This window comes from Aptenodytes patagonicus, chromosome Z (genome assembly GCF_965638725.1).
Source record: "Aptenodytes patagonicus chromosome Z, bAptPat1.pri.cur, whole genome shotgun sequence".
NCBI lineage: Eukaryota > Metazoa > Chordata > Aves > Sphenisciformes > Spheniscidae > Aptenodytes > Aptenodytes patagonicus.
Genome location: NC_134982.1, coordinates 79032863 through 79057111, shown reverse-complemented (window position 1 = coordinate 79057111; position 24249 = coordinate 79032863).

Here is a 24249-nt window from a genome sequence, read left to right as displayed (position 1 = left end):
TTTATTTTCTGTTAGTTTTAAGTTCGACTGCGTGAGTGTGAAGGGTGCTGTGTAGGTCAGCCACATGGGTCCGCCCATTAAAATCTCGTGATTTTAATTTAAAATATGAGCCCATATTTTCTATTCACAATGCTTCTCGTCTACGTCAATGGGAGAGGCAAATACAGACACTTCAGGCCAGTCTCTGCACAAAGTTTTTGCCAGTTTGGTTTTAAAGTCGGAGTTTTTCTTCTCTGCAGCCCCACTGGACTGGGGGGTGATGGGCACAAGGACGCTTTGGTTCTAGTTGTAGGGCTGCACAATTTTTCTGCATTGCTTGCCCGGTAAAATGGGTCCCCTTGTTACTATCTAGCAGTAGGGGAATACTAAACCCAGGAATGAGTTCTCTCTGCAGTTTCTTTTTGCAACAGTTGTTTTACGTGCATGCTTACAAGGACAGGCCTCCGTCCTGAGAACGTATCTAAAATGACAAGGACATACTCAGCGTGACAGCATCTAGGCATGTGAATGAAGTAAATCTGCAAATTTACAAATGGTCCCCACCGTTCCGGGTGTGCCTCAATACTTGTCTTCTCCTTCTGTCTTACCTCATTGTGTTGAAAAGTTGTCCTAACCGTATGAAGCCTTAAGAATGTGAAGGGTACTGTGCTTGGAAGCTTCAGTTGTTTACACCTTCATTTCTGACCAAATGAGAGCCCCTTCCTGATCGTTCAAGCTACAGAACTAGTTGAATAACTAAAAATGTGTCTGAGGTATACAAATCCTAAGTTCATGTGGACTGTTTAAGAAGAAAAAGAAATCGTATTTAAAGTTCTTTAACTTTCCTTTTCCAGTGTTAGCTGTATCTTCAGGTACACCAACATTTTAATGGTGTAGTCATTAGCTCAGTGACTTCATTAAAGCCTTCTGTTGCTCTCATCCCGTTCCAAGATAATGTCGAGAATGGACAGGCAATGGAAAAACAGGCGCGCAAGCAAGATTTCGGGCAAACCCATCAAAAATGTGGATCAAACCTATCCTGCCATGGAGCTGCAATCATCCCGCCTGTGCTGGTGTGGGCAGTGGCTGGGCCACCCGAGCAAGGGCAGGTCTCTCTGTTCTTCTTCTCGCTGTCCTCCCAAAGCCGCTTTGCCTGCAGTTTGCAGGGAGCTGTAAATCACTCCAGCCAGGCCCACGGCAGGACATTGGCTGCCTCCTTGGGTTGCTGCAGTACAATTAGCGTGTAGTGATCAAGTGACCTACAGCTTGAAACCAGGGTGGGAGAGAAGGAGGTTTTTCAAGCAATAGCAGAGTTTCCCTACCTCTCCTTTACCATCCTCTCAGGACTATCTCCTAGGGAGGAATCCCGGGGCACATCACAGGAGTTTGAACAACCCCACCTTCTTCAGCCTTAAATACCTAATCTCAGTCAGTGCTGGCTGAGTAGGTAGTTTAGTTCGCATTCAGTACGAACTGAAACTTCTAAAGCACCAAAGCTCCTGCTGCGTTGGTGAATGAGCCCGGTACCTCTGGTTCTGCGGTGGCGGGGGCGTCGGTCTGAACGTGGTCTCAGCTCTTTGCCTGCACTGACCCCTTCACCACCGAGTGCTGCTGCCGCGGCTGCTAAAGCACTGACATTCAGGGTGCGTGTGGGTTCTGCAGGACGGCACCGAAAGCGTCACCTGGCCTGGACTGTTGTCATTCTTAAGGGCAGGATCTTTTAAGGACCCCTAGAGGGGTTCCGGCTCCTTAGGGGAGGAAAAGGTTAAAAAAACCCCAATCACACACCTCCTTGGATCAAGGACTTATCTGAGCATCCCCGGAGCAGAGGATCTCTTGTGCCACTGGCAATCGGGCTGGCTGACCCTGGGTTGTCCTGTCCAGCCACCTCTTGTTTACAAGCAGGATGGGATGGGTTTGTCTAAGGAGATTTGCATTTCCACTAGGTACGTTATTTACAGAGCCCTGCACTACCTGGTTCTACTGCTTGTCTCTGTCAGGTTTAAATCTCTGTAAGATGAGGCTACTCCTTTGCAGCTGTGCATTTCCCTTTCCTACCTGATTCTCCACAAATTTGGAAATCCAATTCGCAGAGAGCTTAGAATCATAGAATCATTTAGGTTGGAAAAGACCTTTAAGGCTACCGAGTCCAACCGTAAACCTAGCACTGCCAAGGCCACCACTAAACCATGTCCCTAAGCACCACACCTACATGTCTTTCAAATACCTCCAGGGATGGTGACACAACCACTTCCCGGGGCAGCCTGTTCCAGTGCTTGACAACCCTTTCGGTGAAGAAACTTTTCCTGCCTTTTGCTCTGGCGGTCGGAGAACACAATACCACTGGAGGTCAAGGAAGTATCTCAATAGGGACAGAAAGAAGGGGGGAAGCGAGGCAGAAGAGCGAGGGGGAAGGGAAAGAGAAAAAGTGAGGGAGGAAGAAAGGGAAGGAGGGAAGGACCGAAGGAGGGAGGGAAGGAAGGAAGGAAGGAAGGAAGGAAGGAAGGAAGGAAGGAAGGAAGGAAGGAAGGAAGGAGGGACAGAGGGGACAGAGCGGGGAGAGGAGCCCGTGTGCCGGGTTTGGGAGGCTTGAGGAGTGCCCAGCTTGTGCCCATGGACAAGCAGTGCTCCCTCTCCTCGGGTGTGGGTGGCCTTTGGTGGCTGCTGCCCCCAGCACGGGTCCGCAGCGCAATCTCCAGATAGCAGCTGTAATTCACACCAGAATCCACTCTCTCTAATGCATATTGGCACAGCCGTAATGAGGAATTCAATGAAAAGTGCCCCGAGGGACTTCTAACGTTAGAAGAAACATTTGTCAAAGGGTGGACGGAGGTTGGAAGAACAGTAGGCTGTTACGGCAAGGGAAGGTGAAGAACAGAGTATGGTAACAACCGGGAGGTGCTGTCACCTGTGAAATACTCTGCCTCACATCAAACCGGCCTTTAATCCCACTGGTACAAACCCAGAATGACTCCGCAGCTCTCAGTGTCACTGCTCGAACTGACGTAAGATGGTCAGCTGCCCACCGATTCTGCACGTCCCTTTCACTCACAGTCAGGGATGCGTAAGACATTAAAGGCCTCACTTAGTACCACACCACGCTTGCTCTTCTCTAGAACAAAAGCCCCCAAAATCTGAAAATTCGCAGGGCGGAAAATGAGGCTGTATTTCATCACTTCTACAAATCCCTGGGCCAAGCCCCTCGTGGGTTACACCTCATTAAGTGGAGTTGCACAGCAAGGGGAACTTCCACCCTCTTGCAAATTGCATCGTAGAAAGAAATCCGCTTGCATTTCAAAATACAATCATGATCTTTGAAAAGCACTGGAAAATAACGTTCTTACTGAAAGTATGTGACACGTGTCGGTCAAAATACTGCAATTTAGTTTCCGTTATAAACTTACTATTTACAATACGCTGTAACAGGGCACCTGACAAGGCACCTGAAACAATACGTTGAAATGAAGTTTTATCTTGCCAGAATTTCCTTTTGGAAAACACCTTCCTACAGATTCCTACACTCACACGTAAGAATAACCAAAACCCAAAACCTCCCCTTAGTTATACTGTAAAACCCCCAGAGCTGGAAGTTGAGTCTGTAGGCAGCCAGAAGTCCTACACCCACTGCAGTCAACAGAAGAGGAAAACTCTCGAGGGTGTCCTGGAAGTCCATAGCACTCCGTAGGGATGGGCCTGGGATATCTGTTTCCTTTCCGTAACATTTTCTCGTGACCTTGTGTGCATGCAGGACTGCTGTAAAATAGGATTGTTTCCGAGCACTCGGCTGTAAGCAGGGATTTCACTGATGCACTTGCTTGGACGAGAATGTGAAGGAAGAAGTATATTGAACGCACAGAGCTAAAGAAATAGGATGAACGGCACATTTCTGCAAGTGTGAATCAATACGATCCATGAATGCCCAGGCAGAGACAGTGCCGCCTACCTTGAGTTCATCTCTGTCGGACTGAACTTCCTTGCTATAAATCCCGGCGCTACTGTACGATAAAAGAATCCAATTAATTGCAAGAATTGAACAGAAATATTGAAGTTGTGGAAGCCATACAGGCAATGTTTCATGCGGGTGAGGACGAGGGATTCAGAGCAGGGAGTGTTAATAAACACATTGGTAACACACCTTGTTTGCTAATGCGTAATGAAAACCAATGCCCACGGGCGGCAGGAGCCAGGTTCTGCGCTGGAAGGCATTCAGAAATGCTGAAATCGGGACGTCTTGCTGTAACGTGAGCATTTCAACAGCCTGAAATCACCGCAGGAACGGTATTTCCTCCTGTCATTTCCATCTACCGACAAACCAAGCACTGAACTGCAGTAAGGAGATCCGTGCTTGGTGAATACAAACTGTCACTTGGCACTCTCACTGACTCGGGATGTTTGGATAGAGAAAGCCCAGAAAAAGCTTTTGCCGTATTAAAATAGCGGTAACGATAATGATCAAACCCCTCCGTCCTTGTGACACCTACGGTGCATACTGATATAGCCCAAATTCCCAACAAACTTAGGCTGACAGTAGTTCTGCAGTCATGAGGAGAACCCCAGGAGACTGGGGCTAGCCTGGTGCTTGGGCCGTCTGGCTGTGCCTCCTCCTCTTCAGGCCCTCATCCCTCAAGGGCATCTTTGCTTTTCATGGCACACAGAGCCATCCACTTCCATTGAATCCTAGGAACGTGGCAAGACAAAGACAGGGACTACCTGGATCACTAAATCTCACCTCCTGCAGATGCACCAACCATGAAACGAGCATTTAGTCCAGAAGGGCTCAAAGAACGTCCTCCAGCCACTACAGAGGGTGCCTTCAGCACTCAATAGCAAATGAAAGGCCTGTCATAAAATACAAGCTCCCGAGTCTCAGTGAACCTTCCCCAGGCAGCAGCCAACAGGAAAAACCTTAGCAGATCTGAAACAAAGGTCAGTCATAGGAGATGAAGTGGAAACAAGGGAATTCGGAAAGACGCAGAGCCACCACGCCTCCAAAACTCGTGCACTCAGGTAACTCTTTGGCACTGCGCTGGAAACAGCAAACCCTACGCAGCTCTGCACACAGATTTGCTCCTCTCTTCTTCCTCTGAGGGGAGTTTTGGGGCTCAACAATTGTTTTGCGGTGAAACCAAGGAAGCGCTACAGCAGGTGCTGTTCCTTGTCTCAAACTCCCCCAACAGTAGGGGCAAGGCAGAGACAAGCCCTGGATCTCAAGACGCACCAAGAAGATTTTGTAGATGAAGGACGGTTTTCACATGATGTAGCAAGCCTGCAGGTTGATGCAATGATATTAAACACCCAGACTTGGACTCCCAGATGGTGGTATCAGATGGGAAAAGGAAACAGGTGCACTGGAACAGGCAAACACACGGCAAACAGTAGCTCCTTTGACGTGGTTTTGAAGCAAGAAAGGCTCTTTTCCCCGTTTTACAGCCAAGGCAGTGGACCAGAGGAGGGCAAATCCTTCTCTCTCAAGTCCCTCCGTCAGCTTGGGGAAGGGACTCCAAGGCAATACCCGAGTCGGGCTGCGGAGCGAGGCAGTCTCAACTCCACCCACCTGAACTTCCAGATCCCAGGAGTGCGTGGCAACCCTCCTGCCCCACTTGCGAAACCTAGCAACCCTCAAACTTGTTCTTGTTTGCGCTTTCAGCCCACTCAGGCCTGCACGGCTGGTATTAAATGACTTTGAAGGGTGCTTTGCCACCTCCGTCTTCCAGTTAGGCTGTAACCACAGTTTGTAGAGCTGAAAGTGCATTTAGACAGTACTGCAACGACACACACAGTTTCTGAAGTGATCTACGCCTTTACGACTGCTTTACGATTTCACATCGCAGTGGCCTTCTGCTGACTCCACAGCATCAACCCAGTTTAACAAGCTACCCCGCATTTCACGTTTGCTGCTTTATTGTCATCAAAACCAGCTCACCAAACAGAGGGTGAACGCAGCCCGGAGGATCTAGAACGTTCACCTGCGTGAAATGAGGCTCAAAGAGGCCAGGGGAGGCGGAGAGGGGAGATGCAGCAGATCGCTTCCCAGCGCTTCTCCCGGCGCCTGCGGGGACAGGGAGCATCGGGCAACTCGGAGGCGGTCCTGACTGACGACGGTCCAAAACCGTTTCCCAGCGTCTAGCGCAAGCCTTGAGCCGTGGTCGTAGAAGCTAAAAGACCGTCTCAAGGACAGCAGATGGCAGCGGAAAACCTGTCTGTGGAGAGTGCTGCCTCCAGGGATGCCCTAGGACAGAGCAGGCAGCTGCTGATTAATTCCAGCTCCTCAAAAGCCATGGGGAGCCGGGGGAGGAGAACAAGTTGGGAAATTGATTTGGAAGGTTTCTTTTCGGTACCTTTTTTATCTCCCGCTTTGGCTGGTAGAAGGACGTGAGGATCTTCCTTCACCTACTTTTTTCAGGAAACTGCCTTTTAGCTATGAAAGAACCCCCAAATCCTTGGTCTCTAACATTATTAATGCAGTACAGCCAGTGGATGCAAAGAGGGAGCTACTGATTTTTCTGCCAACATCGAGAGACTTGCAAGAACAAAAATTGTTACTAAATGACTGATGCACCCAGATTTTTGAGATAACACAACCTAACAGCAAACTCCCGGGGCTGAGTAGCCGGGTACTTTGCGTACATCTTGATACTTTCTGGACCAAGAAATAATGCTTCCTGTGCTCTACCAGGCACTCTGAGTAAAGAGAGGATCCCAGAGTTTTTACGCACCTCTGACTTCAAGCTCCACTTGAGCTCCCTTGCCCTTCCCCCTCCGGACTGGTGTATATGTTGAAGTTGCCTTGGGTGTTTGCAACCTACGGTGCCCTCACTTTTGCCTGCCCTGTGGCTGGGCTGTGAGACTTCTGTTGAGAGATTCTTGCTTTGCACTTTTCTGTATATACCCATGGAGGAAGAAAGAGAAAGCCAGCCTTAAAGAACGTGCAGCCTAACTGGGATGAAATAAAGGATGTGAAGCAGGCACGCTCCTCGTACCCACTGTGCAGGCAGGAAGAAAAATGCAGCATTTGAGAAGTGAACACACACAGTTATTCAGGGGCTTCATTTTCATCAACGGAAGTCAGCACCATCTTGCTTTGAAGCCTTGCGGTTGTCGTAAGGCCAAGTGCACGGAGGGAAACAGTGGCTGAACAGAGACTGCACCTAGACTCCCTTCCCCCCAGCTGTCTTGTAGGGCAGCATCTTCCCCTTCAGGAGGCGGAGTAGCGAGGGTGAGTGTTTAACGCAACGCATTCAGGCTTCATTACAGAGAGATCCTATCCTTTTTGCTCCACCTCCTACAACCCGTGCTTGCCAGATGGCGTGGCTGTATTGCTCCTCAGCGTTTCTTTTTACAAGGCTGAGAACTCGTAGCATGCTGCTAGCCCACCTGATTTCCAGGGAAAGAGAATGGTTTTGATCTGAGCCCTTCCACAAAGGCAAGGCATTAACAACGAGAGCCAAGTCCCTCGGTGCCCTGTAAGTGGAACGTCGTTCTCTTCAACGAGAAAGTCATGACTCTCTTAACAGACGCAACAAAGAGTCTCAGAAGCGTCTGACTGACTGGGTAGTGGATGTGGGTGTCTGTCTGATGTCTAGCGAGGGGGAATAGCAGGCAGAGGTAGAGGTAGCAGAAGGAAATGTGTGAGAGTTAAAACCTCCGGGACCCTGGTAATGATACCCCCTTACACATCACCTTGTTGTCCTGCAGGAGGCAATCGTTCCCAGAGGGTGGAGAGGAGACTCTGGTAATGCCACAGGTGGTGGGATAGCTGGAACCTGAAGCCAATGGGAGGATACGAGAAACCTGGAGAAACAACAGTATCAGTGATGCTGCGTCTTCAGTTCAGTGGAGCAAACCCTAGTCATTCAATAGATCTCAGACTCTGCGTCGAGAGAGCAGAAGGCTAAAAAAGGCCTATTTCCCCTTTTAAAAACGAGCTTTTAAGAAAACGAGCAGAAAGGGAACCGTCTGATTCCTGCCGAAGCCACGTTCTCTTTGTTCTGTCTCATCTACAGCCTCCTTATACAGCACTTTGCCTACGGCCACATCAGACCATTGGCACGGAGGGGTACGGGCTCAGCAGGAAAAGGCCAGGTAATGGGGGTATCCGGAACAGCAAGGAGTAAGGGAAGAACAGTCAGCCCGAATGCACGGCTGAAGGCCTCCAAAAAAGCACCAAACCTTTTTGAAAACCAGGTGTCCTACAAACACTCACGATGAACTTCTTCCTGTCCTCTGTCGAGATCTGTCACCCTCTCAAAGCCCAAACGGAAGATGATGTGTTTCCAAGTGTGTAGCCAAAGGAGATTGCCTTTAGTGTCATTCGACGACGTAGAGATGAAGGGGCAGCGAACAGGACAGTCTGTGTGGCAGTTTTGTGTAGGGTGGCTGGGAGGACAAAGAGTGCAAGCAAGCGTGGGCAGCGTTTAGCTTGCATGGCCAGATCGTGCCCAGGCCCAGGCAGAGGTAAAGAGCAGTAGCTGCGCAACATGGGGAACAGCAAACGGGGAAACTGCTGTGGCCGTTTGCACTGGGGAAGGTGCAGAGCTGAACCGACAGAACTGCAGAAGTTCAATTAGTTGAATTAGCAGAACTGGAGGAGTTCAGTTAACGTAAGATTCCCCCAAAGAGCACGTTAAGGCACACAAGGAGGTAGAAATCCCCCCGAAGGCCAGCGTTACAGGAGTTACTACGCAGGATGCAAAGTTCACGATTGCTTTACCAGGGGCAGTTTCCTATCGGTGGCTGTGGTGCAAGGATCTGCTGGCGCGGAGGGGACACGTTTGTTCTCTCAGTTGGAGAGTTCTCCAAATGGCAGCAGCTGAGAGAAATGGAGAGACCTCCAGGGGACTTGCAGGGCAGTCCCACTTTTACTGCGGCAGTCCTCTGCAAATTATGCCCTCCTCGGACTGCCCGAATTTCCTCGATGAGACCCATCCTGCAGCTGGGATCACAGCGCGCCTTGGAGGCAGCAGGGAGTGTAAAGGACAGCAAGAAGCAGCTGGTGCTGGCAGGAAATTCTCTTATCAGGCCTGAGTACCTGGGCTTGTGAAATTAAATGACAACCTGCTGCTGGGCACAAAGGCAAGCAGGCATCATGCAACATCTAGACGTGAGGCAACATCTAGGTCAGAGCTTGTTATTTCGGTCCATGTCTGTACCATTGATGCAGGTGGTGGCCTGCAGATGGAAGAGGCCAAGTTTTGGCTGTCAGGCAGGTGGCCGAGGATCAAGACCTTGCATTCCGTGAAACACGATCTCAATTCCACATGTGAAGCCAGGGATATGCAGAAATTCAGAGTCTCGGTGCCCGAACGAGATGTAGAGAGGAAGGACTTAGATCCGTGAAGCACGAGGAATCCTTCTGGGACAAGAGGAGCCTGAGCAAGAAGAGAAGGCTGCACTTGGATCGTAAGGAAGTGAGGCTTCTGGCACTGAAAATCCCAAGGCTCCTGGAGGAATATTTAAAGCAGAAGCGGGGGGAAAGCACACAGGCGCAGAAGAGCACCCGGTTCAGACTGATGTGACCTAAAAAGCGGATACAGCTAGGGTTCAATGCCCCTGGGGGAATACCAGAAGGGAAATGAAAAGAACAATCGCAAGAATTTCACCTCAAATACTGTGTTCAGTTTTGGGCCCCTCACTACAAGAAGGACGTTGAGGTGCTGGAGCGTGTCCAGAGAAGGGCAACGAGGCTGGTGAGGGGTCTGGAGAACAAGTCTTATGAGGAGCGGCTGAGGGAACTGGGGTTGTTTAGCCTGGAGAAAAGGAGGCTGAGGGGAGACCTCATCGCTCTCTACAACTACCTGAAAGGAGGTTGTAGCGAGGTGGGTGTGGGTCTCTTCTCCCAAGTAACAAGTGATAGGACGAGAGGAAATGGCCTCAAGTTGCGGCAGGGGAGCTTTAGATTGGATGTAAGGAAAAATGTCTTTCCTGAAAGAGTGGTGAAACATTGGAACAGGCTGCCCAGGGAAGTGGTGGAGTCCCCATCCCTGGAGGTATTTAAAAGACGTGTAGATGAGGCGCTTAGGGACATGGTTTAGTGGGCATGGTGGTGTTGGGTCGACGGTTGGACTCGATGATCTTAGAGGTCTTTTCCAACCTCAATGATTCTATGATTCTATGATTCTAAGAAATAAGGAAAACAAATTAGACTGCTCGTGTCAGTTGACTGGCACATGCGAAATTAAGTGTTGGAGTAAGGGCAAAACTTACAGGTGCTGGCACTCCCATGCATGAAGCCTGGAAAAAAACCCAAGTTCGGGGGCTGAAATGGTTGCCTTCAGGGAGCTCCCTGACACAATGGGCATCTCAGAGAGCTGGGCTATGGAGGACCAATGGGATTCAATGTTACCTGGCTGCCAGTTTCATAGGAACGACGCGGTAAGGTGTTCAGGGGGCAGAACGGCACTCTGCGTGACAGACTCTGAAAGCAGCGCCAGCATCAAAGCATTACGGAAAAGAAAAGCATCACAGGCCACGAGGGTGGAAAGCACAGACCGACAACAAAAACGTCTTTTTCGGGTTGTGGCGCTGACCTCCTTGCTCCGGAAGGAGAGAGTGGTCAAGGAGTGGTAAGTAGGATTCGCGAAGCTGTGAATTTTGGACAGGCAGTAATAGGGGGATTCCGACTACTGGGTCAATGACTTCTCAAGAATGAAGTGGAGAGAGAACACCTTTGGGCGCAATAAATGACTGCTGCCTAAGACAACTAGTCCTAGAGCCCGCAGGAGAAGAGGCCATACAGGATTCGGTCTGGAGTGGTGCATTACATGCATGTAAATTGAAGAGGTGTCATTACAAGGGCTGTTCTCTAACAAGAAGAGACGTACAACTGATTTTAACTATGGAGCAGGGAGGGCAGGCCAAATAAACGCCACATTCGGGTATTCTGGTATTCCTGTTCAAGAAAGGGGGGAAAGGGCCGTGGGCCAGGTAAACACCGAACTCCGCCACTCAGTGCGATCTGGGAAGAAGGGGGAGCCTGATGAAACCACCAGGAGATCACTTTGAAACAGCTAAAGGGAAAATACTACTTTGCACAGGGGGTATCAACCTTCTGGAAGCTGTTATCCCGGGAGGCTGTGAAGGCAGGGAGGAGCAGCCGATCCAAAGAAGGATTAGGCAAATTGACAGGCAACAGGTCTATAAACAGGTACCGAAAGGCTTGGCAAGCATGTATTTCCTCTTTGCCGCTTCAACAGCTATGGGGTCCTGGGGAACCAAAGGGTAATGGGCTGCAGATAGTGGGCAGGGTCACATGCTGTGCCTAAACAGCTTCCCCTTCTGCTACTGTTAGAAACAGAGGACTAGGGCAGATGTAGCACTGGGCTAACCTGGTAGGGCTTACTAGTTTGTGGACTGAAATCCTTACGGTTTTGTTGGCAGAAAAGTAGGTGTCTATGGTAGAAAGCTGTACTAGACATCATAAAAATTAAAGCAAGGGCTTTCTTTGCTATTGCACAGTTGCAGTTTTTAAATGCTTCCTCAGTTCAAGAAGGATGAGTGTTCACTACCCACACGGTTTCTTCTGGACTGCTTTAGTACTTCAGGTTATGCACTCGCTGAAGTTACTTTCTGCATCTAGGCTTAGGGGGTTAGTTCAGTGTCTTTTAAATTATCTGTAATGTGCATATTACTTTTCAGCCATGGCGTTGACAAAGGAAATAACTGGTATTTCCAGTTTACTGCAGCACAGAAATTACTTACTGTGGAGAACAGCCGCCAAACCAGTAATAGGATCTGGACTCCTGATAGAATGACAGAGTGGTTGTTGCTGGAAGGAACCTCTGGAGGTCATCTGGTCCAATCCCCCTGCTCAAGCAGGGCCACCTAGAGCTGGTCGCCCAGGACCATGTCCGAATGGCTTTTGAGTATCTCCAAGGAGGGAGACTCCACCAGCTCTCTGGGCAACCTGTGCCACTGCCTGGTCACCCTCACCGTGAAAAAGTCTGACTCATCAGCAGAGGACTCTGCATCTTGAAACAGGAGGGTGGCAATAAGGCTACAGCATACCCCCTAGGTCACTCCTTTTCCTGTTAGCCCACAAACAAAACAGCCTGTAATGCTAAGAAACTCGAACCACAGATGCACAAGGCAGCTGAATTGCTTAAAATTGCTGTGTTGCACACCAGTGATGCTGAACAGACCACTTGCACGTGCGTCCTGGTTCTTGTCAGTAGGTGGGGGAGAAGGCGTGAGTGGGTCAAATCGATCTGCTTAGAAGTATTGCAATGACGAATCACCTTACGCTTATGCAAGATCTTGCCCTGAGGTTTGTAACATGGATTTTTTGATACAAATAATAAACCTTCTGAGAGCTGCTACTGTCAGGTAACCGGAGTATTTCCTTCCTAAGCTGAGATGAGTCGCCACTTCCCCTCGTGTCTCACGCCACTTACTCGCTTGGTCAAGATCAGCAGCATACTCAGCATGCACACACCGTAACTTCGCTTTTCTGGAACTTGATTTGACAACCATGGAAGTCAAGGGGAGGTATGTGAGAGGAAGTCTTTGCATCTGTCTCATTTAGGGCCTGTGTTCAACTCCTGGTTTCATTTCACCCCTGGAGGAGTGCTCCTCCACTGAGCCGTACAGAAAGAGAAGTTTAGTCTGCTTTTAACAATGAGAAATCAGGGGATGCTGGAAGATTTTGATCACTTCAGGGAACATGTCTATGGTCTTACCGACAAGCAGATTAGCACTCACCAGCTGTACATGCACAGAGAGTAACTCAGTGGCTGAGGAAATAACTCGGTAACGATAATGAGGATTGCTAAGACTTAGTTTTAAATAATCATTGACGTTAGAGGATGCTCCCCTTATTGGTGGATTTCTCCATTAGTACGAGTATGGCTTCTTGCTGTGAAGAGCCCAATTAGGCAGAAAGCAAAGGCATGAGACGTTTACACATCAAGGATAATGACAGGAGACACACTTTGATGGCACCTGAAGGTAAATCCACACAAAAGCCTCTGAAATCAATAGCAATGACTCCAGAGTTAGACTGGCCTTAGACATCTCTTACCGCAGAAAGAAGTCAATCACAAAACAGCGTTAGAAGCAGGGAGAAAGAGCAGACGAGAGCAGAGTTATGTCCCCGGGTTTGTCATAAAGAAATATAACAAATAATGTAGAATTAAAAAAGCCCGTCCTCTTCTCCCAGCGCTATAAATGTTACCAAACGTAGAAAGGAACAAACTCTCCAAATATCTGGTGGGTCAATGAGACTTCTGGATGCCTCTTTGAACAGTCCTGATGTGGAACTCAGTGAGAAAATGTGGTGATAACCAGGTTCTTCTGCACAAATTCAGTGTTTGCTGCCCAGAAATACTTCAAGGGCATCCCCACAGCAGCAGTGGCTTTTAAAAGCACCTCTTTTCCCTGATGTCTCACTGTACGAAAGCAAAGAGGTCTTCAAAGAACATTCTGCTTGGCTTTGGAGTAAGCCCACTCAGACTCTCTCTGCTTGACAGGTACACACGCTGTGTGAGCACAGAGCTTTGATTCTTCAACAAAGAACAGATTATTTGTCCCTAGCAGTTACCTACAGCATTAGCCAGTAATCTGTGTCCTTCAGCGATACTAGTGTGTAGATTTGGTTTTGGTCTGTTTGGTTTGGCCCTTCTACACCTGCCATCTTCGCTTTTCCCATTTGAAAGCCCCAAAGAGCTGCGCCAGCATTTATCTGACAGTATCTCTCACAAGAGTTCGGTCTCTCAGATGTTGTAGAACAGGCCCGCTAATAATGGGAGTATTTTAGCTCCAACAGGATGATTGGAAATTGGATTTTTCTTTCCGGCATGTCCTTTGGGATCTTCTACAATTGAGCTTTTGGATGTTTTGATGGATAATTGTGATGGTAATGCTGGTGGTGTAATAATAATAATGATAATGAGGATGATTACAAGTATTTCTTTGCAGTTGAATAGCAGCCTGAGAAAGTTATTTGGGAAAATTTTTACAAAAAGCCCCACCATATGCCCAGAACAAAACCATTAATCCACCTTCTATTGTACTGATAATGTGAAAAAATGTGTTTTACTCACATCCATGAAAATTACTCACCTTAGGCAAGCGGAGTAGAGAATTTTTCCGGTCTGATTCGTTTAATCCTTATTTCCAAAGACTTCGCAACAGTTTACAAAGTAATCAGCCACCATGTTCCCCTGAGTTCAGTACACCATCAGCTTATCGTTCACGCCAACAGAGATACTATGAGGAAAATCTCATGGTCACAAAAAGAAGTCAGTTGTGTCGCTAATACCAGTGTTCAGGAATCGCTTCAGTTGCATGTATTATAATAACACTTGGAAGGCCCGTCCAAGTCCCTGCTGTACAAGGGCTATGAGGCATGCTGTAAAAAAGCATTCATGCTCCCACAGCCAGCAGTGTAAAAGGGGGAAGCAAAAGCACAGGGAGATGATGTGAGAGCCAGAGAAGAGGGGACCAGGCAAACTCACAGCCTTCTCTTCCAGAGCTTGTTGCCTCCTGCTCCCAGCTGCACCTCGCTCTACTGCTGACACACTGAAACAAATTTGTCATTGTCTGATTGACTTCTGCTTACCATCACAACAGACAAGCCATGCTTGTTTTGCAGACTTACCATCTCCATCGTCAACCTGTCTTTCTCCAGGAGGAAGAAGGTGAGGTCAGATGAAACACAAATGCTCGTCTTTCTTTTGATTGCTATACTGTGATGCCTGGGGAAAACAAATGATCTGAGCACCTCCATGCAAACAGTCTGGCAATGAATTAGAATAGAATAGAATAGAATAGAATAGAATAGAATAGAATAGAATAGAATAGAATATTTCTGTTAGAAGGGACCTGAAACGATCATCTAGGCCATCTGCCTGACCCCTTCAGGGCTGACCAAAAGTTTAAACATGTTATTAAGGGCGTTGTTGAAATCCCTCTTGAACACTGACAGGCAGGGGGCATTGACCGCCTCTCTAGGAAGCCTGTTCTAGTCTTTGACCACCCTCTTGGTAAAGAAGTGCTTCCTAATGTCAAGTCTGAACCTCCCCTGATGCAGCTTTGAACCATTCCCACGCGTCCTGTCACAGGATACCCGGGAGAAGAGATCAGCACCTGCCTCTTCACTTCCCATGGACAATGGGCAGGTTGTGAAGCACCGCACAGACAAGTTTTCTACCAAAAGGTTGTCTTTGAGTAGGGGTGGCAGGACCAGAGATACTTCCAACATTTTGTACAACATCTCTACTCCAGGACAAAGGTGGAGTGAGAGAAGAACTGCAGAAATATCACCAGAGCAGAAGAGAAAAGGAACATGAGCTTGGGAAGGTGCAGATGTGGACAAGAGGCATGTGCTTAAATGTTACCTCTTTGCATATACCCTGTGCACTCATGTCCTCCTAAAATCCCACAATTACAGTACCAAGAGGGCTTTGGTAGGGAAGTGTCATCTTCTAAGTTGAATCCTATCAGCACTAGCTCTGAAAGAAAGTACAATGATGGCTGGGTTGGGTTGAGCTGTTTTTTGAGCCCAGGTTGCACACCTGTAGAAACTGCAAAGCCATCAACCCATGTTGGCATCTTGTCTCTCCAGAGCCTTTCCAAGCATGTGTGGGAGGGGTGCATTGTTGGGGAGAGATCTGCTGTTCATGGCCTTCCAAAAAAAACAAGCATGGCAAAAAAAAAAGAAAAAAGAGAGAGAAAAAGAAAACCAAAGACAGTTACCCCCGCAAAGGAGTCGGCCCCTCCTCACAGGGCAAGGGCTCCAGTCCTGCCGTCTGGGTGGCCTCCCCTCAGCCCCTCCGTTTTGTTAACGCCTCTCCTGTTGAGGGCCCCAGATGGGATGTGGTGCCCACAGGGTCTGCCTTGGGGTGATGCCGGTCCTGTGCAGCATGGTGCTCCTGCACAGAGTGCCACGGGGCTGGCCGGCAGGCTGGTGGGCTCCCTGCTGGGACAGGACCTGTGGGTCTGGCCCGTGAGTTTAGGGAAAGTGATCTGACTGGGGAACAGTTTTCCTGGGGATGGCTGTCGACATCTCTATCTTGCATGAGAGCCCAAAGCGAACTGCACGGGGCCCAGTGTCTCCTGCCAGTTTTGGCCCTGCTTTTGGCAGGTGGCAGCAGAAGGTGACCTCTAAAGACCCTTGCTGCATGCATTTTCCAACCATTCCTTTGAAAAAGAGCACCGAAAGTGGGGAAAGGAGGACAAGAGGCAGTTGAGGTGAGAAAAACAAACTGCAGATACCTCTGATCGCCAGAGAACCAGGGACTTGTGGACCTCAGGGTACGTTACATCCTTGGGTCTGCTCAGCTTTTTGCAGTGGTTTAGCAGACACCACAGCAAAGCTCTACCTCTCCTCTGCAGCCTGTCCTTCCCTTCCATGCAATGGTTGCAGGGCAGCCCAAGCAAGGCTGGTGTTGCTCAGGAAGGCTCCTGAACATCACTAGCGTGCTGGGTTTTATCCACTTGTGGTCTTTTCTGCCTCTCTTAGTCCATTTTAATCCCATCTGTAAAGAAGAGAGAGGAGCTTAACAAACCAAGTAAACAAGTTCACTGAAACACTGAATTTTTGCTTGCAGAGTTTACAAACTGCAGTGGGTACGTCTTGGTAATTTAGTATGTTCTTTCTAATCAATGTAATAATGTCCCAAATGTATGCATACACTTTAAAAAAAACCCCTAAAAATCAAAAGGATCCTCCAGAAACTGATGAAATCCAGTCATCCAAGAATGAACTGATTGGAGCTAGGTCTGAGTGCTGCCTCTCTTTGATGGAAATCACTAGACCTTGCATGTCAAGGGATTTGTCAGTTGCTGCTTCAGTACTATCATAACTCAAGGAGGATGCTGAAAATGTGACAGCTCCTGGTTTTCCAAGGGAGCTGAAGGATTTTGTGCCCCTGCCTCCAGTAAAAGGAAGCAAACTAAGAGAAATCTGGAGAGCTTAACACTGAAAAACCTTAATCTCGACATTTCAAACATAAATACTGAAAAGAGACATGCATTATTATGAATGGTCGAACATTAAAGTAGAGGTCCTTTTAAACACTCGCATGCACTAAAGGACTTTTCCCATGTCCTTTGAATGCCTGAGAAGTCCAGCATTCATTATTCCATTAAAACGTAAAAGGTATGCAAGCAATCACCGCTCAGTGTACAGTCACCCATGTCTTTCCAAAACAAATGTTATAACTGGACGCAAAAAACTATTGCTGAACATATTCCTAGCTTCATTCTCAAACAGGCACAGAAGCAAATACAAAAGAGCATTCTGCATCTCAGGAGAGTGAGGTAAAAACAATAAGGTACACAATTTCCTCCATGTCACAGTACGAATTCATCTCAAGCATAACAAATATACAGACAACTTAAATAACAATTTATTCAGCTACAGTTTGCATACAGTCTGCTTTTGAATTCCCTAGGTTGACATGACATTACTGACACAGGTAGAATTTAAGAGTTACTAGTTCGTTGTCACAGTTGGGAATGAGGAAGGATATTAATGTACTTCTTTTTCACATGTATGCCCCATTTTCTGTGACATTAGCCCAGATAATCCAGAAGCCTCTATAATTTTGCTATCTTGGCACCTGAATTTCTGCAGCGCGGAGGACCCTGAATACCATCGACATCTGAAAGAACTGTGTGTTAAGCACTGCGAAAACCATATAATTGATGGTTTGAAATGAGAATTTTGATAATAACAGTAATAAAAGTCAATCAAACCCTGGGATGTCCTTGGGGAGCTTGCATTTTGGGGCTGTTGCTGCACTCCTTGGTTACTTCAAATGCCTACTGCCCTTAGGGAGGATAGAGAAGAAAAGCAGGCTAAGGATCCGGTTCCTAAGAGAATTTGGCATGACTAATAAATGCAGAGAAGTCCTCTCTGAGTAGCGTGAAGCTTGCTAGGAAATGCACACCTGCTCACGCGCGCACAAGCACACACCACATCGGGAACGTAACGCATGGGAGATGTTTTGTACACTTCTATCTCACTGCCGCCTCTGAAAGGAAAATGCTGTACACATTTAGGACTGTGCTTTAGGTTAACTGACCTTCCCTGCCACTCATGCTTCTACTTTGGGAATGTAACTTTTAACTGGTTTTGTCTTAAATGAGAAATGATTTTGTAAGTGGGGAAAACTTGAATAAAAGAGTGAATGGCACTGTGAAACTGAGAGGCACTCATATCAGGAGTTAGAAAAACTTACCACTTGACACAAAAGCCTAGTAGGGAAAGAGGTGAGCTGATTTCCAGCTGTCTTTCTTTAGCACATACTCCCATTGGGACACAGATACAGAAACGAATCCGTTTAGATAAAGAATATGCCATCATTGCACTAAGCAGGAAGGAGCGTCAAGAAAGCAGGAAACCAAAAGGGATGTAATGAGGAAACTAGAGAAAGGGAAACTGAGCCAGGGCCACACAGGTGTGTTCTGATCAGACCTCCCCAAATAAAAAAATGTTCTATTTTTCAATTATTCATTGTCATAAAATCATTCTATTTCCATGAACCTATAGCCTTCCATTACTACATCATTACACTTGCAAGTCTTTGACAAAGGTACCACTGTCCTCAATAAGTCATTCTTCAAGACCCCCAACTCATGGTGATGAAATTCCTAGGATGCTGACTGTCTGGATTTTTAAAGCTAGAGTCACAAATATCATTATCAGCATAAGGACTGTGCAGCTTGCAGCTCTGGGTTCATGGTAGAACTGGATGCTAGCCTGCCCAACTTAATCAGTTTCAGGGCGAATCAGCTGGCAGTTACTGTCTGTTCAACTTCTAGAAAATAAAGTATCAGTAAACGAGTAAAAGAAAATGGTGATCCAGGTGTAGTCCAGGGTGCCTAGACTCTCATTTCTCTGACTGAAACCCATGCAACCGTTACAGATATTCCCACTGGCAAGCACTGGAATGTGATGCTGTCTCAATAATATGCTAATGTGAAGCAGGAAAAAAGAGCAGCGCTTCATTCAAGAGCTCTGCCTCTCTCTGTATGTTTATCAGATTTATATTTGCCAACTTTAGCAACAACAGCAAACCAGAAACTGGGTTTTATTCCATCTTTTGCTTCTTTGGGACTCAGTAAACAATTCTGCCAGAGAGATTCTACTGGCAGCAAATGGCCTGAAAACATGTGATACAGCTGCACATGAAAAGAAGAACCCCAGCCCGTTCTGGAGGTGCATCCTCCAGTGATGTCACTTATTGCTACCGCAGCACTGTAACTCTGTCAGTAAATGAAGCTGAGTTTTACATCAACTGACATCAAGCTGGGTTTGGGAAAAAAACCAATCCAAGAAGACATAATTTCTGACCAATATGCTTGGGATATTTAAAATGCAGTGTATTCTTCAGGTGTTGCCGTGAAACTCTGAAATGCTTTTCAGGAAACTACACAGCCCTCCAACCCCAAGTCTCTTCCTGGAAGAGTCACTTTCCCTATCGTAAAATGTCCATTTCAACTTGAGGCACACAAAAATTTGATACCTGTTTTATAATAAACCTCAGAACTAGACCTATGTTCAAAAGTAAGCCTTTTACAAAAAGAAATACCCCAACCAATTCATCTGCACAGCAGGAATGAGAAACATGTGCTATGTGACATGCAAATGTGTGATTGGATTTTAATGATTTTAATGAAAAAAACAGGCTTACTTGATTTTGGAAGAAGTCCATGCTAATTCCCCTGTTTCACTAAATGCAGTGACAGAACTTAGATCTTCACTAATTCAAAGCAAAGGGCTAATTTAATGCATTTCACAAGCTTAGTTTTACTGATTCCTGTGTAATCAGGTTCATAAACAGAGTTGTTTCAATGAAGCAAAGAGTTATTAAGCATTTCTATTAGCAGTTCTACAGATATTTAAAATAGCTGAGCACTCTTTCCTCCCTGATCTAAAATCTAGCATACCAAAAAGACCCATCATCGCAGTAATTCTGTTTCCACTATATTTTTTTCCTTGGGGCAGAAAGATGAAGATTTTAAAAACCCCAAGCCTCTCAAAATTCATTGAAATACATATTTCTTTCCAAATCTCAGTTGTGATTACAGCGGTTCACCAAATATCCATTATCCAAGAATAAAACCTCCCTCTTTCCACCCAACTTCAACTCTTTTTCCTGTCGTCCTAAGTGGGGATCTGCGGTGTCAGATTTTAGCAGCCTGGAATTCAAACTTGATGCTAAGGAAGGAATTCACCTGTCAGGACCTTCTGCAGCTTTGCAGTTCAAATTACTCCTGTTTCTGCTTACTTTCAAATTCATCTCCTTGGTCTCACTCAGGTAACATGAGCTCTTATAAAGTCATCCCCTAGCAATAATTTATATCACACTTTCACATCACCTTTCATCCATCAATCTGCATTATGAGGGACACTGTATTTACATCCATTTTAGCGATGAGGAAACTGAAGCATTGAAAAATGGAATTATTTGCTCCCAGAAAAGCAGCAATAGCTCAATGAGAAAGAGGACTCCTAGCCCTCGTCCAATGTACTGATCCTTGTTGTACTCAGGATTCCTAGAGGAATGAGGAATTATGTTAAAGACTTTGGGGACAAAGTTTACAGACATTCAAAAGGTAAGTGGACAACTATGTGGAGAAAAAATTCCACCCGCCTTGTATTCTTTCAATACAAAGAAATATTTTTTTGCTTAGGAAACATTTCAACCACAAAGTATTGCAGACTTGGAAGGGTATCCCACTCTAAATATCAATTTGGTCTTCCATGCTTCCTGGGAAGTTCTACTGGTTGCTGTCAGAGATCAGGCCTTTTGTTTGAGAATAGTGTTGCTATTCCTGTGCTACTTTAAGGTCTCTTTGGGGGAAGTGCATTAATCTATTCTCAACATTAAAGCAAGTTTGCACACCCTATCTTTCCCCCCTGCCCCCTGCACAGGCATGACCACGCACAGACACTTACACCCAGTTGTAAAATCATTTGAGAAATGACTGTATACGCCTTCCTATGAAATTTAACTGCTGATAAAAGTATAAATGGATTTGGGAGAGACAACGTTAGGACATCCTTTCAAATGCTGCCATTTGATGTGGATTAAGAGTATGAATCCATGAACACAGGACAAACATTCTCCTCAACATGCAAGTTAACTGGAGCAACCGTACACCTGTTACAGAGCAGTGTTTCTTTGCAGTACTAGGATCCACCTGGATGCATTTGACTTGAACACGAACGCCGAGGATGGTACAGAAACTCCCCTGCAGCACACCTATCCCATTACCCACAGGTCCTCTTTGAACGGCTGTGGTCTCGCTGATGTTCGGAGTTCCACCTTGGTTCTGTATTCTTTGCCCCATGTTCACCCAGCAAATTATGAACATGTACTGACAGGACAACAGAAGTGTCAGCCATCCCATAGGACCACAGATAGCTCAGGCTGCAAGGGACCTTGGGAGGCCTCTGGTCCAACCTCCTGCCCAAAGCAGGGTCAGCCCTGGGGTCAGACCAGGTGCTCAGGGCTTTGTCCAGCTGGGGCTTGAAACCCTCCAGGCATGGCAGTGGCACAATGGCTCTGGGCAACCTGTCCCACTGCCAGACTGTCCTCATGGGGGAAAGGTTGCTCCTGATCTCCAGCCTGAACCTCCTTAGTTTCAGCTGATGCCATGTGCCTGAGACTCCCACCAGGCACTTCTGTGAAAAGCCTGGCCCTGGCCACTCAATCCCTTCCCCATAGACACAGGGGTGCTGTAAGGTGCCCCAAAGCCATCCCTGCTCCAGGCTGAACCAGCCTCAGCCCCACTTCCCCTCCTGCCACGTCCTAGTGCAAGAATATTCTTGGAGACAGAGCTTATAGCCTTGCCTCTGTGCTAGGACATTGCTCTATTGCTTAACCTAGGGGACAATAAACTGCACGTGCAAATTTTAAGTCATTCATGGGGTAGGTATGCTTTGCATTTGCCATGGCCTACAAAGGATTACTGAGGTTTTCGAAAGGGTTTTTTTGTTAGGATTTTTTTTTTTTTTTTTTTTTTGGTGGGATGACTCAGCTAGTCTAATTTTTTGAGAACAGCTATTGAAATGCAAATCACTTTTTTTGAACTTTAGGGATAAAGCTCTTTCCAGAAATTCTCACAAGGAAAACTTCAGGAAAACAAGGGAAGGAGTTGTGATGTGAGCTGGGTTTGGTTTCTCTGTCTCCCTCTCTCCCCCCCTCCCATTTTTTCTTTCTTTGCCTCTTTCTTTCTCTGCCCTTTTCTTCCCTCTCTTCTTCTCCCCTCCTTCCCTCTTCCCTCCCTTCCTCTCCCCTCTCTCTCTTTCTCCCCTTTCTTTCTTCTCTGTTTTCCATTTCCACCTTAGTCCATGCTAGCAGGTGTTTTCTTCAAAAGGGAATTATAAATCATTGTATTTTGTAGTCACCCAGCATTCTCTGACGCTGAGTTTGGCAAGGAGGATGCTGAGTTGGCCCATCAGAGTGCCCAGAGCAGTGATGGCACTGCGAGTGCAGCCACTTGCTGTTAAGGGGGAAGGTGTTTGGCCCAGCTGTGTTCCTTCTTAGACGCGAGTCCATGACAAAGTTAGTGGCATTTAGTCAGATTTTCCCTGTCAATACTGAAAACAGACTTTCACATTTCTCCTATTCTATTCTGTTCTGTTTTGTTCTGTTCTGTTCTGTTGTTCTAACACAGAGCAGTCACCAAAAAGAGGGAGATTTTTCTGAAGGACACAATATATTAAATTAATTCGATGGTTGTTACTTTGTCTTTGTTTCTCACTATACAAACCTATTTTGATTGGCAATAAATTAATTTTCCCCAAGGCAAGTCCGTTTTGCCTGTGACGGTAATTAGTAAGTGGTTTCCCTGTCTTTATCTCAGCCGATGAGCTATTTCATCTTATTTTATTGCCCTGTCCTGTTGAGGAGGGAGAATGAGAGAGCGACTGGATGGGCATCTGGTAGCTGGCCAAGGTTAGCCCACCACAGAGCACTTCTACTAGGAGCCCTGCTTTTATTTTTAGATATAAGATTATTGGCCGATTGAACATCACACCATGTTGACTGTGGACATACAGGCTGTCATCCTCGTGTAAACAGATTGTTTGCTACCAGTGAGAATCAATTATATCACGCTGTGCTCTGGGCTTTGTTTTGGTTTATGGCTTCTAAGTTTCAGCAGAAGCTTAACTGACTTTCTAAAACTGATGTATAGCTGGAAAACATCCTCCTCTGGGAAAAATACTTCTTGTACGGGGTTAGACACCTATCTTATTATTTGTGCTCTGATTGCAAGCTGAGTTCAGGACTGTGCCCTGCTTTGCTGCTCATAGAATCATAGAATAGTTTGGGTTGGAAGGCACCTCTAAAGGCCGTCTAGTCCAACCCCCCTGCAATGAGCGGGGACATCTTCAACCAGATCAGGTTGCTCAGAGCCCCGTCCGACCTGACCTTCAGTGTTTCCAGGGATGGGGCATCCACCACCTCTCTGGGCAACCTGTGCCAGTGCTTCACCACCTTCAGCGTAAAAAATGTCTTCCTTACATCTAGTCTGAATCTACCCCCCTTTAGTTTAAAGCCATTCCCCCTTGTCCTGTCCCAACAGGCCCTGCTAAAAAGTTTGCCGCCATCTTTTTTATAAGCCCCCTTTAAGTACTGATAGGCCGCAATAAGGTCTCCCCAAAGCCTTCTCTTCTCGAGGCTGAACAACTCCAACTCTCTCAGCCTGTCATCGTAGGAGAGGTGTTCCATCCCCCTGATCACTTTTCGTGGCCCTCCTCTGGACCGCTCCAAGAGGTCCGTGTCTTTCTTGTGCTGAGGGCTCCAGAGCTGGACGCAGGACTCCAGGTGGGGTCTCACCAGAGCAGAGTAGAGGGGCAGAGTCACCTCCCTCAACCTGCTGGCCACGCTGCTTTGGATGCAGCCCAGGAAACAATTGGCCTTCTGGGCTGCGAGCGCACATTGCTGGCTCATGTCCAGCTTTTCATCCACCAGTACCCCCAAGTCCTTCTCGGCAGGGCTGCTCTCAATCAATGCTTCATCCCCCAGCCTGTATTGATACTGGGGGTTGCCCAGACCCAGGTGCAGGACCTTGCACTTGGCCTTGTTGAACCTCATGAGGTTCACACGGGCCCACTTCTCAAGCTTGTCCAGGTCCCTCTGGATGGCATCCTGTCCTTCTGGCGTGTTGACCGCACCCCTCAGCTTGGTGTCATCTGCAAACTTGCTGAGGGTGCACTCAATCCCACTGTCTGTGTCATCGATGAAGATATTAAACAGTACCGGTCCCAATACGGACCCCTGTGGGATGCCACTTGTCACTGATCTCCATCTGGAC